Below are 14,922 nucleotides of genomic sequence, written 5' to 3'. Positions count from 1 at the left end.
CCAAGTTTGGGGGGCTAAAAGCTCTAGGGGCGTGTACTACAGGGGGTATCTGCACCTTTGCCCTTTATTTTTTAGTATACATATATATATATATATATATATATATATATATATATATTTATTTATTTATTTATCGAATATTTTCGAATACCGAATCGAATATCGAGATTCTCAAATCGTATTCGATAACTAAACAAATTGTATTCAAATAAGAAAATTTCATATACGAATATAAAAAATTCAAATCGAATACCGAATCGAACCAAAATTATTTGATTCATTTACATCCCTACTCGCAAGGCTATGGGCGATAATATTTTGATCCCTTCTGATGTGGGGTGAATTATGTGTTGATCCAGGATCACGCCACACGGCTTACATAAACAAATCAGAGTATTAGAGAAGACCAGACTGGGGAGGACCAGACTAGAGAAGCCATGACCAGAGCAGGCCGGACCAGAGAAGACAGAAGAGAGAAGGCGGACCAGAGAAGACTGAACCAGAATAGCAGCTCCAGACTTGGCCAGAGAAGTAACTGCCAGAGAAGCGGTCCCGAGTCAAGTTAGGGAGGTGGTTCCAGAGCTGACTTCAGAGTCAACAATCCGACAAAGAATCTGACAGCTTTCTAGGGCGTATCTGCTTAGGCCTAGGTAGTTAGTGCGCGGAGCGCGTGTTTTAGCATGAAATGACTGTAATACCCTTCTAGTAAACTCTATAAATAGCTCACTCCTATCATGTAATACACACGATATTCACCACATTCAAGAACACTCTAAAGCTTCTCTCTCTTGCATACACAAATTCAGGTTAACCCAAAAGAAATCTCTCCGTCCAAATACTTAGCTTAATTCTATACTCATCAACTGCCGCCGTCTGTCGGAAAAGAGTCTAAGACGTGAGGAAATACTGTGTGATCATGCCTTTCTAGAGTATCTATCGGAGTTCTGTATCTCCGGGCGGGTATTCCAGGTTTGAAGGCACAGAATATCGAATGAAATGCGTGTGAATCGAGTGATTTATGCGATAAGTGGAGAGTTGAGCTGATTATGGGGTGGAAAATCACTGGCGTTATGTTTAAATTTCATTTCACTCTAACGATTATGTGTTTTCGTTGAAGTGGTTATGGCATATTTGTGTTTTTGCGTACTAATGAAATATGTGCGTTTAATTTGGAGGTTATCATCGTTTTTATGAAAAAGAGTCTGTCAATCTGAAGGTTGTTAATGTGTTGAAACGATATATAGGCTGAAAAACCTTCCTCATGCCAAAGGATCACTCTGCGATCTAGGTATAGAATGATACAACGCCACGTACCTTTCGTGTTTATATGTGGATCTGAGGGTCTAGAGCAAATTAGAATGTGTGTGCTTCGCGTGCTTATGACTGTTGTTTGCTCTATCCTGGTACGGAATATTGATTGAGAACTTCCTTACATAAAATCTTGGTTATGTTCTTTAAAACTGGTTTGATGTATGTGAATGGTGAAATTCTGACTAAAATCTCAGTTCATGCTTTGTAAAAGCTGGTTGTGTGTTTTTTCGTGCGATGTTTGCGAAATCGCAGGGCTATAATAATAATTGTACTCACAATCTTACACAAATTCAGGAAATGGAGGACATCACCATTTCCCGGAACCTTGATGGGGATTTCCAGAAGGAAACCACTGACGCCAATCCCCTTCTGTCTGGAAATATTAAAGAAACACATTCTGTTGGGTTAACACCGCCAGGAGCAGCCGAGCCAATAATTCCACCCCTGTGCAGATCTATACAGGGCTGTTGTTGATAGGGCCTTTTTCACCAGGACAGGGACTGATATATGTTACTATACCAACGCAATTGCTATCATTACTGAACTATTCATGCGTGGGGTAGATGATGGGGATCCCATTCACCCCCTTAACCCTGGGAGTCATGCCAGCATCGGGACTTCCAGCTCCGTTTACAGGAATTCTGGAAACTACACCACAACCAGTTCTAGAGGGACACAACTTGAACAGATCTGACATTCCAAAACGATAAGGACAAACTAGGCCCTTGTACCCGGGAGATATGGATAACATCGATGACGTAGGGAATACTTCCAATAAAACTTCTAAAAGAACGGAACATCAAACCAACAATCCAGTCGAGGATCCAGAGCTGTTAAGGAAAAGAGTTTCCCTCCTGAAAAAGCATGTCCGAGAGTTGGAGGCAGTGATAGAGGGAAAAGAGCTTCAAGCAGAGACCACCAGAGGGATAAGGGATAAAGGGAAGAGTCGAATCACCATATCCAGGAAAAGGCTACATTCTAACGATGAGCAGCGACGAGAAAATGATGAGGAGAACGGTCAGGTGGAGGAGGAGTGGATCCATTCTTCCTACCCTGGGAAGAGCAGAGCACATGCTTTTCGAGCACCCTATGGAGAACGACCGAAGTATCGGTGAACAACGGGGGAGCGTGCTTACATTCCACGCTTCTAGTCTAGCCTATTCACAGAGAAAATCTTGACAGACATCCTACCTAGCCATTATAAGCCAATCAATATCGAATATGATGGTTCTGAAGATCCAGAGGTGCATATTGCCAGGTTCGAGACCGTGGTAATGCTTCATCAGTACTCTAAGGGCATCAAGTGTAGAATCTTCTCCACCACGCTAACAGGTCTGGCGCAACAATGGTTCCGAACACTCGATCCAGAGTCCATCCATTCTTTTGAAGAATTCCACGACCTCTTCACGTGTAAGTTTGCCAGCTCAAAGCGGACGGTAAAAACATCGATGTCTTTCATGAAGATAAAGCAGGAGCCGCATGAAACATTAAAGGAGTATGCAACGAGATTCACTATGGCTTCTCTGGTGGTACCCAGAGCTGAATCATAGATTAAAGGTTATGCATTCGTCAGGGGACTGAAACAATGTGCATTCTTTGAAGAATTATAGATTAATCTGCCTTCCGATTTCGATGACATAATGGCCAAGTTACCAGGATACATTTAGTTGGAAGAGGTAAAGGCTGCTCGCAGAGCTGAATATGAACGCAATAGACCCAGAAAGGCAGAAACCAGAGCAGAGCAGACATTATGACCGAGCTAGTCGGGCCCCAGCCAGCTGTGAATACTGTGAATCAGTTCATCGATTTTACTCCTTTGAATACCCCACATGAGAGGATTTTGACATAGTCAAGGACGAGCCTTGGTTTCGCACACCACCCGGTTACGAAAGAGGAGTACCCAAGCCAAGGCCCAACAATCTTTTATGTCAATATCACAACGCCTACGGTCATCCGACACAATATTGTCACAACCTCGAATGCCAGATTGAAATACTCCCGAGACAAGGAAGATTGGACCGATTTGTTAAGCAGACACCCCCACCTCAACAGGGTAGGGGGAAAGAAAGACAAGAGGGACAACGTCCAAAGGGAAAACGTGGAAACAGAGCTGGAAATCCCCCACCTGCAGAAAGAAGAGTGGTACACATGATCATAGGTGAGGAGGATGGCCCCACGTCCAATCGAGCAAGAAAATAAGTTATCAGAGCTGCCAAGGCAAGAACATACGCTTCACATGTGATGACCATACGACAAGATAACAAAGAGCCAAACATATCCTTCGGACCGGCTGATTTGAGGAATTTAACATGTCCACAGTGATGCTTTGGTATTTTCCGCGGAAGTGGCCAATTGCACAATACACCGGATCTTTGTGGACACAGGGAGTGCAGTCAATATCATATACAAGGATTGCTTGGCAGCTATGGATTTGAATGCAACTCTGAAGCCCTTAGGGGCCCCTCTATATGGCTTCCCTAGAGAATCGATCACTCCGGTAATAGATTTTCCAAAGCGGGAGCATCCATGTCGCGGCCCGACTTCTAGCTAGTAATAGCATAGACCAAGTATCACGCGGCTAATTAGGAAAAAGGATCGATTTAACAACAATAACAATAGACCATTGATTTCAACCATTTCATAATAAGGTTTGATCAAAACAGAGGCGACTCTCATAACGGACAATATGCAAATCAATAATAGGCATTATTAGTCCAGTACTAAGTTAATTAAGTCATCAAACCTTAATTTTGTTTTACAAACATTTCAACAGGAGATAGACAACCACAGTCGTGACACACAAAGTATTACATCATTACAAAGTAAAAAGGTATCCAGTCATAGATGTTCACAGAGCAACACAAACAAAAGCATAATCGGATCACTCCGTGAGGTCAAAACGAGATATCATAGATATGCCATCACAAGCCAAGGCATACACCTTGAGGTTTGTGATGATGCAAAAGTGAAAATAGATAATAGACGTCATTTTGAAGTGTCGGGTGAAACAGACTCTTCGTACATAACGCCTCCTCATCTCCATCTCTTCTTATCCTGCACATTTAGAAATATATGTAGGGCTGAGTAACAAAATATTACTCAGTGGACATGTGCCGAAGATAATTTGAACAGTGCTACTTAGAGCTATAGGTTGAACTTGCCTGTAATTTAGCAAAACACAAGTATATAAATTTTTAGAAGAAAGTTACATGTGCCTGCCATTTTTTTGAAACAAGAGATAATAATAATCCAACATATATATTTATATATATATATATATATATGTATAAATTCAACAATAAATCTGCAATATGGATATCCAATAACATAGAGTGCATGTACCTCTGCTACTCAATATTTTCCTCATCATAAAGATGGTAATAGTAACAATATGGGGAAGAGAAGGTGGCCTCCTTTCTCAACCCCGTGACTGGCCGATGCATGACAACGGCTCACGATCACCATTGCGCACATACCTTAACTAGTAGCCTGTCAGCTCACATAGTTCAAGGCCGATCGTATTACATTGTAGCAGGTACAATTCACTTCATAATCACTCAATCAAAACATGGCAAGTCAACAATTTTAATCACAATATACTTAATAATAATAATAAGAAGTTTAGTCGAAATATTTTTATGTTTTTAACCCACATATTAGGGTTAGAAAATATGCCCACCTGTCGTCCTCGCTTTCCTTCTTTTAGTGACGTAGATTACCCTATCGCTTTTCCTCGTTCAACCCTTGATAGCATGAAAGTACGTGTGTTTATTAATATGGGAAAAGGTAAGCGACATGCATAGTGAATTATATTATTCACTCATTTCCAAATAAATCGTGTTTCTCTTTATGACATATATATATATATATATATATATATATATAGGGGTGGGCTAGAATAAAAACACTTTTAAGTGTATAAAATATAAACGTTTCTTAATGTACGAATTTTATGTAGAACACGTATGAATTTATCCAACAGACTTACAAATTGCGCAAAATAAATTTTTGTTACCTTTGGGATTCGAACTCAGGACCACGAATTCATCCAACAGGGTTACAAATCAACCGTAGATCTTGATGATCTAAGGGCTGAAAATCATTTATATTTTATACACTTAAGAGTGTTTTTATTCTAGCCCTCCCCTATATATATATATATATATATATATATATATATATATATATATAGGGTGTGGTTCTAGAGAGAACTACATTATTTGTGAGAACGTGATAACCATCAAATCTAATGCATTCACTGTAAAAATTAATGCATTCGCTATTAAAATTAATGCACTCAAAAAAATATAAAAAAATTGCTCCCTTCAGGATTCGAACCCAGGATCTGCATGAAGGAATATTAAACTGAATTAATACTCGATTTGCCCGAAGATCATTTCTTGGATTATTATTAATTTATCATACAACGATTAATCCCTAACATGCCCCTATGAATTTAAATGTTGCACGTTGGAGTTCAGAAATACCTGAAGAATTCAGAAGAATTTGTCAAAATCGCAGCTGAATAGACCAGTCAGCTTCAAGCCTTTGTTTGAAGCCTCAAACGTCCTCAAATCGTATTTTTCCCAGAAATACGACTTCTTCGTCTTCGAGAGAGCTTTCTGTGGCCGCTTGTTTTGGTTGAATCGGAGTTCTGTGGAGGAAGTTATGGCTGTTCTCCCGAAACTGCCAGAACTTGATTTCCTGCGAAAATCTGACTCCAGCTCAGATCTTCTGAACTGTATCCCGCTCAGCTTTCACCGTTGGATGGACAACGAGCTGTGAAAGTCCCAAGAGAGAATTTGCCTACACATTTCTGGCGCCTCTCTGCTCTCTCAAAACCCTAATTAATTAGTGTGTCTTTTTTTTAGAGCAGACAACTGTATTTAAATAAAATAAATACGAGGAGGCGCCGGTTTCTTAGTAATAGGCGTGTTCTCTCTTTGCTAGGGCAAGGAGACTTTGGGCCAGTCCAGGGACCAGATACAAGGAATAAAGATGGGCCTCAAATAAATTAATTCTCCATGGTCAGCCCAGACCATAATTAATTTATAAATATTAGTTCATTCCACTAGAGAACCAATACTGACTTACCCCTTTATTGCCGGTGATGAGTCGGGGCTTGTATTTAGACTTATTAAATCTCCGTATTTAAAATATCCGACATCCATTAATTAATTACAGCTCTGACAGCTTAAATTAATTAATTTCTTTGTAATCCTTAAGCAGTACCACTCAAACCTTATTATTGCGCCTGAACTTAATCAACCTGCAGGGTTTGACGCAATAAACCTTATTGAGCTCCTTAAGGGGATGTCATTATCCTATACCGGATACGGGTACTAATACAAATAACCAAATATCATATATTGACCGCTATCACCCAAGATACAGAGTACTCAAGTTACTATATAACTCTCATCCATAGTAAGTCAAAGTGATATACGAATCAACATATATATTTGAAATCTTATTAGTATTAAGATTCTATTAAGTCACCGAGATCTTTGATTCTTCACTTAAGTCAGACAGAAGAATACATCTCACTGTGGTCCTATCAATACGTTATGACGTACCGGTATAGACAAGTAGTCAAGACAAACTACTTCCATCTATACCGCATCCTAAACCAATGACTCGTCCTGAAGTCATCTCGACTGTGATCATTTTATATCTCTTAAGGTTATTCCAATTATATAATCTTATGTGATCTACAACACACCATATAATCTACTTATAAAGAGATAAAGGACATACATGTGCAATCATGAACACAATCAGATAGGAGATTAGATAGTGGTAACAGGAAACATTGTATACAAGCATAAAACGTTCTTGCTTTATAGTATACAAATCCAACACTGCATTCATTCAACAAGATGATACATCCACCGTAGATCTTGATAATCGAATGGCTGAAAATGGTTCTCCGTTCTTTTTTTATTTATAGTTCTTTCTTGAACCTCTCCATATATATATATATATATATATATATATATATATATATATATAGGAATTGGTTCAATTGAGATTTATATATATTTTGAGATTTGAGATTAAATCTCATCCCTTTGATCTCCCTGATCCGACGAACACAACTGAACCTGCATTTGAGCATTAGTTAATTAACGAAGGGTACTATTGTATTTCAACAAAATTCGCAAACAGTTATACTCCTCAAATTACGGAAAGTAAATATGTATATACTTGGTAATGTTTTCGGATTACCCATATTAATTAATAATATGTCTACTTGTGATGAACATAATTATCACTATTTGTGATGAACATATTGATTAATTTATAGAACATTATAGACCAAATATATGTTTTCAAACAATCATTATCCAGTTCATGAGCCCCTTCTTCTGCACCAGTGTTTTCCAAATTTTCGTGGTTCTTATCTTATGCTTCTACACTTGTATCTGTAAATAAAGTGATGAACATCAAAACTGGATTTATAGAACTACTTTTCATAAAGTGATGAACTTGTTGAATTTTATTAACATACGTAATGAACCTTGTTGTTTATACGTTGAACATCTGCATATTTAAATTGAACTTGAAGAAATGACAGAGATAACAAGGTGTAAGGGAAGGTAAACAAAGTGACCAAAATTATAATTACAGAAGAATTAACATCCTTTGGCCAATACCAAATTAGCACAACAATAGAGTAGACAGCAATGTAGTGATGAATAAAGGCTTTACTCAAATGATTTTGGAGATTTTCTACAAGTTCCAACGGCACGACGGCGCGTCGAACCAAAGTCGTAGTTGCTTCGCTGATTTTGGGAACGCCAGCGGTAGCAGATGAATTCCAAGCGCGTCGATCTCGCCTGAAATCGAACGCAGTGGCTGTGATTTTGTTTTGAGGGACAAAGGAGAGAAGAAGAAGGGTGGAACGACATTCGCCTCGCCGGCCCCTCAACAGCAGCGGCGACAATTTCCTCGAACCAATTTAGACGCCGCCGCAGAGCTTCTTCCTCGAACTAGTTTGGACGCCGATAAGTTTTTTAACAATAAATTATTGTTCTCATAATAAGCAAATATTTGCCAAATCGATACTCTATTTCAGTTGGAAAGGAGAAATTACCGGGATTTGATTTGTTCGGGATTCTGGCAGAAGGAAAATTTGACTAATGTAGCCTTCTTGTTCAGAAAATTGTAATTACATTATAAAATACAAATTAAAAAAACGATACTCGATAATGATCTGAACCGTTAGATCTATTAAATTGGAAGGACATGATTTTATCTTAAATCTAACTCTAAGGTGAAATCTCAATGGATGCTGACCCTATATATATATATATATGTGTGTGTGTGTGTGTGTGTGTAGTTAATAATAATCCCATTTTTGAAATTCAATTAATGGATATAGAAATTATTAATATACCTATATATTCATATACATATGATTTTTTTTTATATTATTATACTAAAAAACATTAATGAGTCACACATCCTTAATAGACGCGGAATACCTCTTTAGAAATTTCCTAATTTTAGCAAATGATACAAGTTTAAATTCCTACCAAATAATCTTTATAATATTATATGTATTTATATATATATATAAAGAATAAAAAAATGGCGGGTATTACAATCCAGAACCTGAATTTTCCAAAGCGGGAGCATCCAGAAGCCCTCAGGAATTTATCAATGACGTGGGGACAAGCGGGAGCATCCAGAACCCGAATTTTGCGCTTCTTGGTGATAGATTTTCCAAATCCTAGCTACAACATCATCGTAGGGCGTCCCGCTCTTGATGCTTTTTCAGGCTGTAATCTCAATGTACCTCTTGAAGATTAAATTTTCCTTAGAGGGAGGGAAAGTAGGGGAAGTGTGTGGGAACCAGATTGTATCCAAGGAATGCCATGTTCGTAGTTTGACATCCCAGGCTACTCGAAAGCGACCACATAACGAAATGGATAACCCAGGAATGAGTATCACCAGAGCTGTTAATCCAAGATCTGAAAGTATCATAGAACGAGCAGAGGTAGAAGAATCCAGGAAAAATCAAGACAAACAACCCATGATAGCCACCAATGACCATTGTATACTGGTGGAGTTATTCCCAGGGAAAATAGGATTCACCACTAAAGTGGGAACAGAAATGGAGCCAACTCTGGAAAGAGAGGTGATAGAATGTTTGTGACGGAATGCGGATGTATTTGCTTTCTCCATCACAGATTTGAAAGGAATTGATCAGACTCTGGCATAGCATCGCCTGAACGTAAATTCAGCCATTAAAACCGTGATACAACGGACACGACACTTTGATCCAGAGAAGGATGCGCCATCCATGAATAAATTCAAGCCTTGTTAAAAGTCGGGCACATAGTGGAGGTTCAATACCCGGTCTGGCTATCTAATGCGGTAATGGTCGAGAATAAAAAAAAAACAGTGCATGTGTGTAGACTACATATATCTGAACTTGGCTTGCCCAAATGATTGTTACCCGTTTCCACGCATAGATCAGTTAGTTGATTCCACCACTGGGTGTGAATTACTTTCTATGATGGATGCCTTTCAAGGATACCATCAGATCAGCATGTATCCAGCCGATATAGCCAAGACTGCCTTCACCGTTTGTTGAGGTGTGTTTAGATGGGCCAGAATGCCTTTTGGCCTAAAAAATATGGGGGCTACTTATCAGCGTATGATGGACACCATCTTTGAAGGACTGATCGGACGCATCATGTCTGTTTATGTGGACGACATGATGGTCCAGAGCAGAGCCGCGATATCCCACCCGCAAGATTTGGATGAGGTTTTTGACGTCATTCGCAGAAACAAATTAATGCTGAATCCCAACAAGTGCACATTTGGGGTTAAAACAGATAAATTTTAGGTTATCAAGTCACTCCTTAAGGGATAGAAGTGAACAAAGACAAAACCCAGGCAATCATGGACATGACACCCCGAGGAATATTAAGGAGGTCCAGAGACTTTGAACAGAAGAATTACAGCTCTGGGAAGGTTCATTTCCTGCCGACCGATAGAAGCTTCCCATTTTTCAAAATCTTGAGGAAATGATCGAAATTTGAATGGACAAACGATTGCCAGAGTGCCTTTGAGAGATTGAAAACATACTTGGCGGAGTTACCCGTCTTAACGAAGCCAGTTCTCAAAGAAGTGTTGTACCTATATATAGTTGTGGGAGCAGAATCCTTAAGTTCGGTACAGATCAGAGAGGAGCAGGGTCAAGAGAAACCAATATACTTCGTCAGCAAAGTACTGCAAGGACCAGAGCTCAATTATACAAAGATTGAAAGGGCGGCACTGGCAATGTTAATCACGGCTAGAAAATTATGACCCTATTTCTTAGTACATAAGGTCGTAGTGCATACCACACTATCTTTCAAGCAAGTACTAGGTAAAGCAGATTTGTCTGGACGGATGGTGAAGTGGGTTGTCGAACTCAGTTAGTACAACATCGATTTTGAGCCACGAATAGCCGTTAAAGCGCAAGCCTTGGCAGATTTCATCCAGGAAACAACCAGAGCTGAGGAAAAGAAGCCCTGGCTAGCTTATGTCGATGGATCGGTGATGAAAAAAGGTTGTGGGGTAGGAATATACATCCTCTCCCCGTTGGGCGATGATCTACAATTTGCTATAAAGTACGAGCAGCGATTGTCCAATAACGAGGCTGAATATGAGGCCATGGTTAGAGCACTGACATTCCTATCACAGCTGGGCGCGGAAAGAGTACTGATGAGTCTGATTCTCGGCTCATGATACAACAATTGTTAGGAGAATATGACGTCAAAGAGGATAGGATGGTGGCCTATTACACCAAAGCCAAAGAGCTAATGCTAAAGTTTCAAGAATGCCAATTAGAACAAATCCCCAGAGAACAAAATAACCGAGCTGATTTACTAGCACAAATGGCCAGCGCGATAGACCAAGGTGAAGGGTTGTATACTGAAAGCAAGACTTTATGCTTGTATACATTGATTCCTTAGTTCACTATAATTCTTCTATCTGAAATATTGTTATTGCATAATCCTATTATAGTCCAATTTATCTCATACTATAAATTGTATGGTGTGTTGTAGATCACAGAAAATCATATAATTGGAAAAAGTTGAGATATAAATTGAGTTCAAAATTGAGGCAACTATGGACGAGTTGCTTGTTTAGATTGTAGCATAAATGGATAAATAGTTTATCTTGGCTATTTATTTATGCTAGTACCTTCGTGTATTGAACATGATCACAGTGAGATGAATTCTTATATTCTGATTAATTAAGAATCAAGATCTCGGCGACTTAAATAGTTTTAACCTTAGTTGGATTAATCGGTGTGAATAATATATTGACTATTGCTTTGATTTATCATGGGTGAGAGTTCTCTTGAAGCTCAATATACTCGATACTTTGGGTGATAGCAATTATTATTTGACATGCGATTATATTGCAATAAGGATCCATGTCCTGCTAATAACAGGATGATAATATCCTCTCGAGGAACTTAATAAGTTTATCGTATTAAACCCTGCAGGTGGAATTAGTTCCGATACGATAATAAGTTTAAGTGGTAGCACTCGAGATGTCGTTTATAATTAAACGGCTGATTAATTAATTAATTGATCGTCAGAGAAATTAATTAATTAATGAATATTAGATATCTTAAACACGGGGATTAATTAAGTCTAATGCTAGCCCCTGACTCACCTAAAGAATAAAAAGGTAATTCAGTATTAATTTTCTAGTGGAATAAATTAATACTTGTGTCTCGATTTTATTCTGGGCTGAATAAGAAAATCGAGCACTGGGAGGCCAAACTTTATTCAAGCTAGTAGATCCCCGCTTGGCCCAAAAAAGGCTTCACTTCATATGGGGCGTCCATCCATCTCTTTCTCACTTAAGCCTTTGGGCTTTGTCTTAGTTTAATTAAATGATGCGCTTATTATGTAGGGTTTTAATACCCAGTATAAATAATAGGTACAACCCTAATTCTAATTACTGGTGACATTACGTGAGATAAAAAAGAGAGAAATATGTGAGAGCACAGAAAGTGAGAAGCGGCGTGAATCCCTAGGAAAATGAGAGGACTTGAAGATCGTTGCCATCCAACGTCCTGCCACGGGAACAAGTTGGAAGAACAATACTGGAGTCTCTAATCGCCGGATTTGCAAGTAAGACTCGTTCCCTTGTAATAGGCACGAATGGTTTTTGTATGTATTCGTTTGGTATCCGAAATTGGTCACGGGCACGTGAATCATATGTCGCAATATGGTTCCTTCAATTAGTATTAGAGCCGTGGTTCCAGAATTTCGGCTTTACCGGATAAACGAATAGTAAAATCACTAGGTTTATCATTTTTTTACCTGCTTCGTCGTCTTATCATGGATGTTTAGCGCTTCCGGTTTTGCTGGTTTGGCTGTTTTGTACCACGAGAAATTCCATGGTTTGTGTAGTTTTTTGTTGTATTCGTACTTTCTGTTGTATTCTGTAATATACGGGTCGAGATCATGGCGGATTTCACTCCGAGAATGGAGAAGTAGCAGCAAGGCGGTAGCAGTGATATCGAGTCTCCTTCACCCGATAGGTTTCGGTCCCGATGTGTATTGGAATGAATGGAATCCGATTCACCAGAGTTGATACTCCGGGGTCTGTGGTGTTCAATCCAAACATATCGTTGGTCGGAGCAGCGTGTGGGCGAGGCGCAGTGACGCTGCTAATCAGCCGTTTTTTGATGGAACCTTAGCAGGAATGCTAGGGTTCGGCAGACGTCGATAGGGCTGTGGGATGGAGGCGTCGCCTTGGTGGCGCGGAAACCATAGGCGCTGGCTTGGCGGCACGGAAACCCTAGCCCTGGGCTCCTTCTCCGGCAGACGCTAAGCGACGGCGGAAACAGCAGCGACAGCGGGAGTTGGTGGGGTAGGAGGGGCTGCAGTGGCATTTTTGGGTGGGTTAGGCAGCGGTTCATGGCCAAAACTGTAATAGATTAGAATTTATTTTTAATCGAAGCGGGAGTTTGTTGAAGATGACGAGAATTGCCAAAAGACGAATAATTCTTTTTGTAATAGATTAGAATTTCTTTTGTTTCTTTTGTAATAAAGTAGGCAGGGACGAACAGGTTCCAATTTCCACGATAAGACGACATTTTTATTTTTTTAGTCGTTGTTAGCATGTCGTGGATTTAATCACCGTTAAGGTGTTTTAGAGCATGTTTTTATTTGCGTTATTTGCTTTAAATGCGCATAGAATATCATGCTAGGTGTTATCACGTTTTCACTAAGCACAATTTAGAATTCCAAGCGAGCATGTTTTACTACATGTGTTCTAGATTTGCATGCTTAGGTTTTCCGTGTCAACGTGATTTAACCTGTAAACCTTTTGAAGTAAAAGACTAAGCGGATAATTCAATTTTTTAAATAAAGTTGATATAGACCTCCATGGTTGGTTTAAGACAAAGTAGATTGATAATTGATGTAAACCTTGTTTTTTTGTTCGTTTTAGATCTTTTGGTCAGATTTTCCTTTGTTGTTCCTTTTGATGTTCGTTTTAGTCTGATTTTGCCTTGTTTATTTGGTTTTCAGTGAATTTTGGCAGATTTTTACACTTGTTTTCAAAGATTACAGGCTATTTTTTAAAGAAATTGGCAGATTTATTATTTTTTTAGAGAAAAAAAAAATTATCGGTCGGTTCGATAACCGACCGAAACCGATCGGTTTCGGCTGGTTCAGTTCTGGTCGATTTTCAGGGTAAAGTCGATTCGGTTCGGTCCGCCTACTGCCAAGATCGGTTCGATTTCTTCCAAATGGGTCGGTTCGGTTCAGTTTTGAACCGATGCTCAGCCCTAATCATAAGTCTGCTCCTGCACAGCTGCGATCCTCCTTGAAGAACTTCTATCATTTAGCCATTGATAGCTGTTAGATGCCATCTCCTCTATCACTCTGTAGGCCTCATTAATGTCTCTATGGAGAAGACACCCACCAGCAGTAGCATCCACTATGCTTTTGGTTAGACCAGTCAAACCATTATAAAAGTGAATGATCTGTTGCTCTTCTGTGAAGCTATGTTGAGGACAATTCCTGAGTAGCTCACGAAATCTTTCCCAGGCATAATGAATGGTTTCATCTCCAAGTTGGGCAAAGTGGGAAATCTCTGCAATGATCTTCTGAGATTTTGAAAGAGGAAAATACTTTGCCAGGAAAGCTCTACAAAAATTCTCCCATCCAGTAATAGCTGATCGGTCCAGACCCCTAAACCACTCCTTAGCTCGGTCCCTGAGAGAAAATCCGAACATCTTCATTCTGATGGCGTCTGGTGGCACTCCATTCTGCTTAATAGTATTGCAGATATCTAGAAACTGAGTGAGATGAGCATACAGATTATCAGTAACAGCTCCACTAAACTGTTCAGCTTGCACCATGTTTATCAATCCCAGATTCAGCTCGAATGTGTTATCTTGCACAGTTGGCCCCCATCTGCCTCCTTGAAATTGATCAACTCGAGGTTGATACATGTGGTTCAGCGACGGTGGTGGTGGAGCCCGAAGTTGCCTGTTGGCTTCTCTTTCCTCATTCAGTTGCCTCTGAAGGTTTGCCAACATTCGCATCATAGCTGCATGATCAAAATCCTCAGCCATCGCTT

General features: G+C 39.5%; 1 non-coding gene across 1 annotated transcript; it reads left to right on the top strand.

The window, feature by feature from the left end:
• The first annotated feature begins 14,339 nt into the window (after window positions 1-14,339).
• LOC131004496 (small nucleolar RNA R71) lies at window positions 14,340-14,446 on the top strand. The gene has a single exon (XR_009095038.1). It is a non-coding gene; the product is annotated as a small nucleolar RNA R71 (small nucleolar RNA).
• Window positions 14,447-14,922: the final 476 nt, after the last annotated feature.

Source organism: Salvia miltiorrhiza, unplaced genomic scaffold (assembly GCF_028751815.1).
Source record: "Salvia miltiorrhiza cultivar Shanhuang (shh) unplaced genomic scaffold, IMPLAD_Smil_shh original_scaffold_404, whole genome shotgun sequence".
Classification (NCBI taxonomy): Eukaryota; Viridiplantae; Streptophyta; class Magnoliopsida; order Lamiales; family Lamiaceae; genus Salvia; species Salvia miltiorrhiza.
The sequence above is the reverse complement of the archived record's forward strand: the minus strand, read 5'-3'. Positions and strand labels throughout refer to the sequence as shown.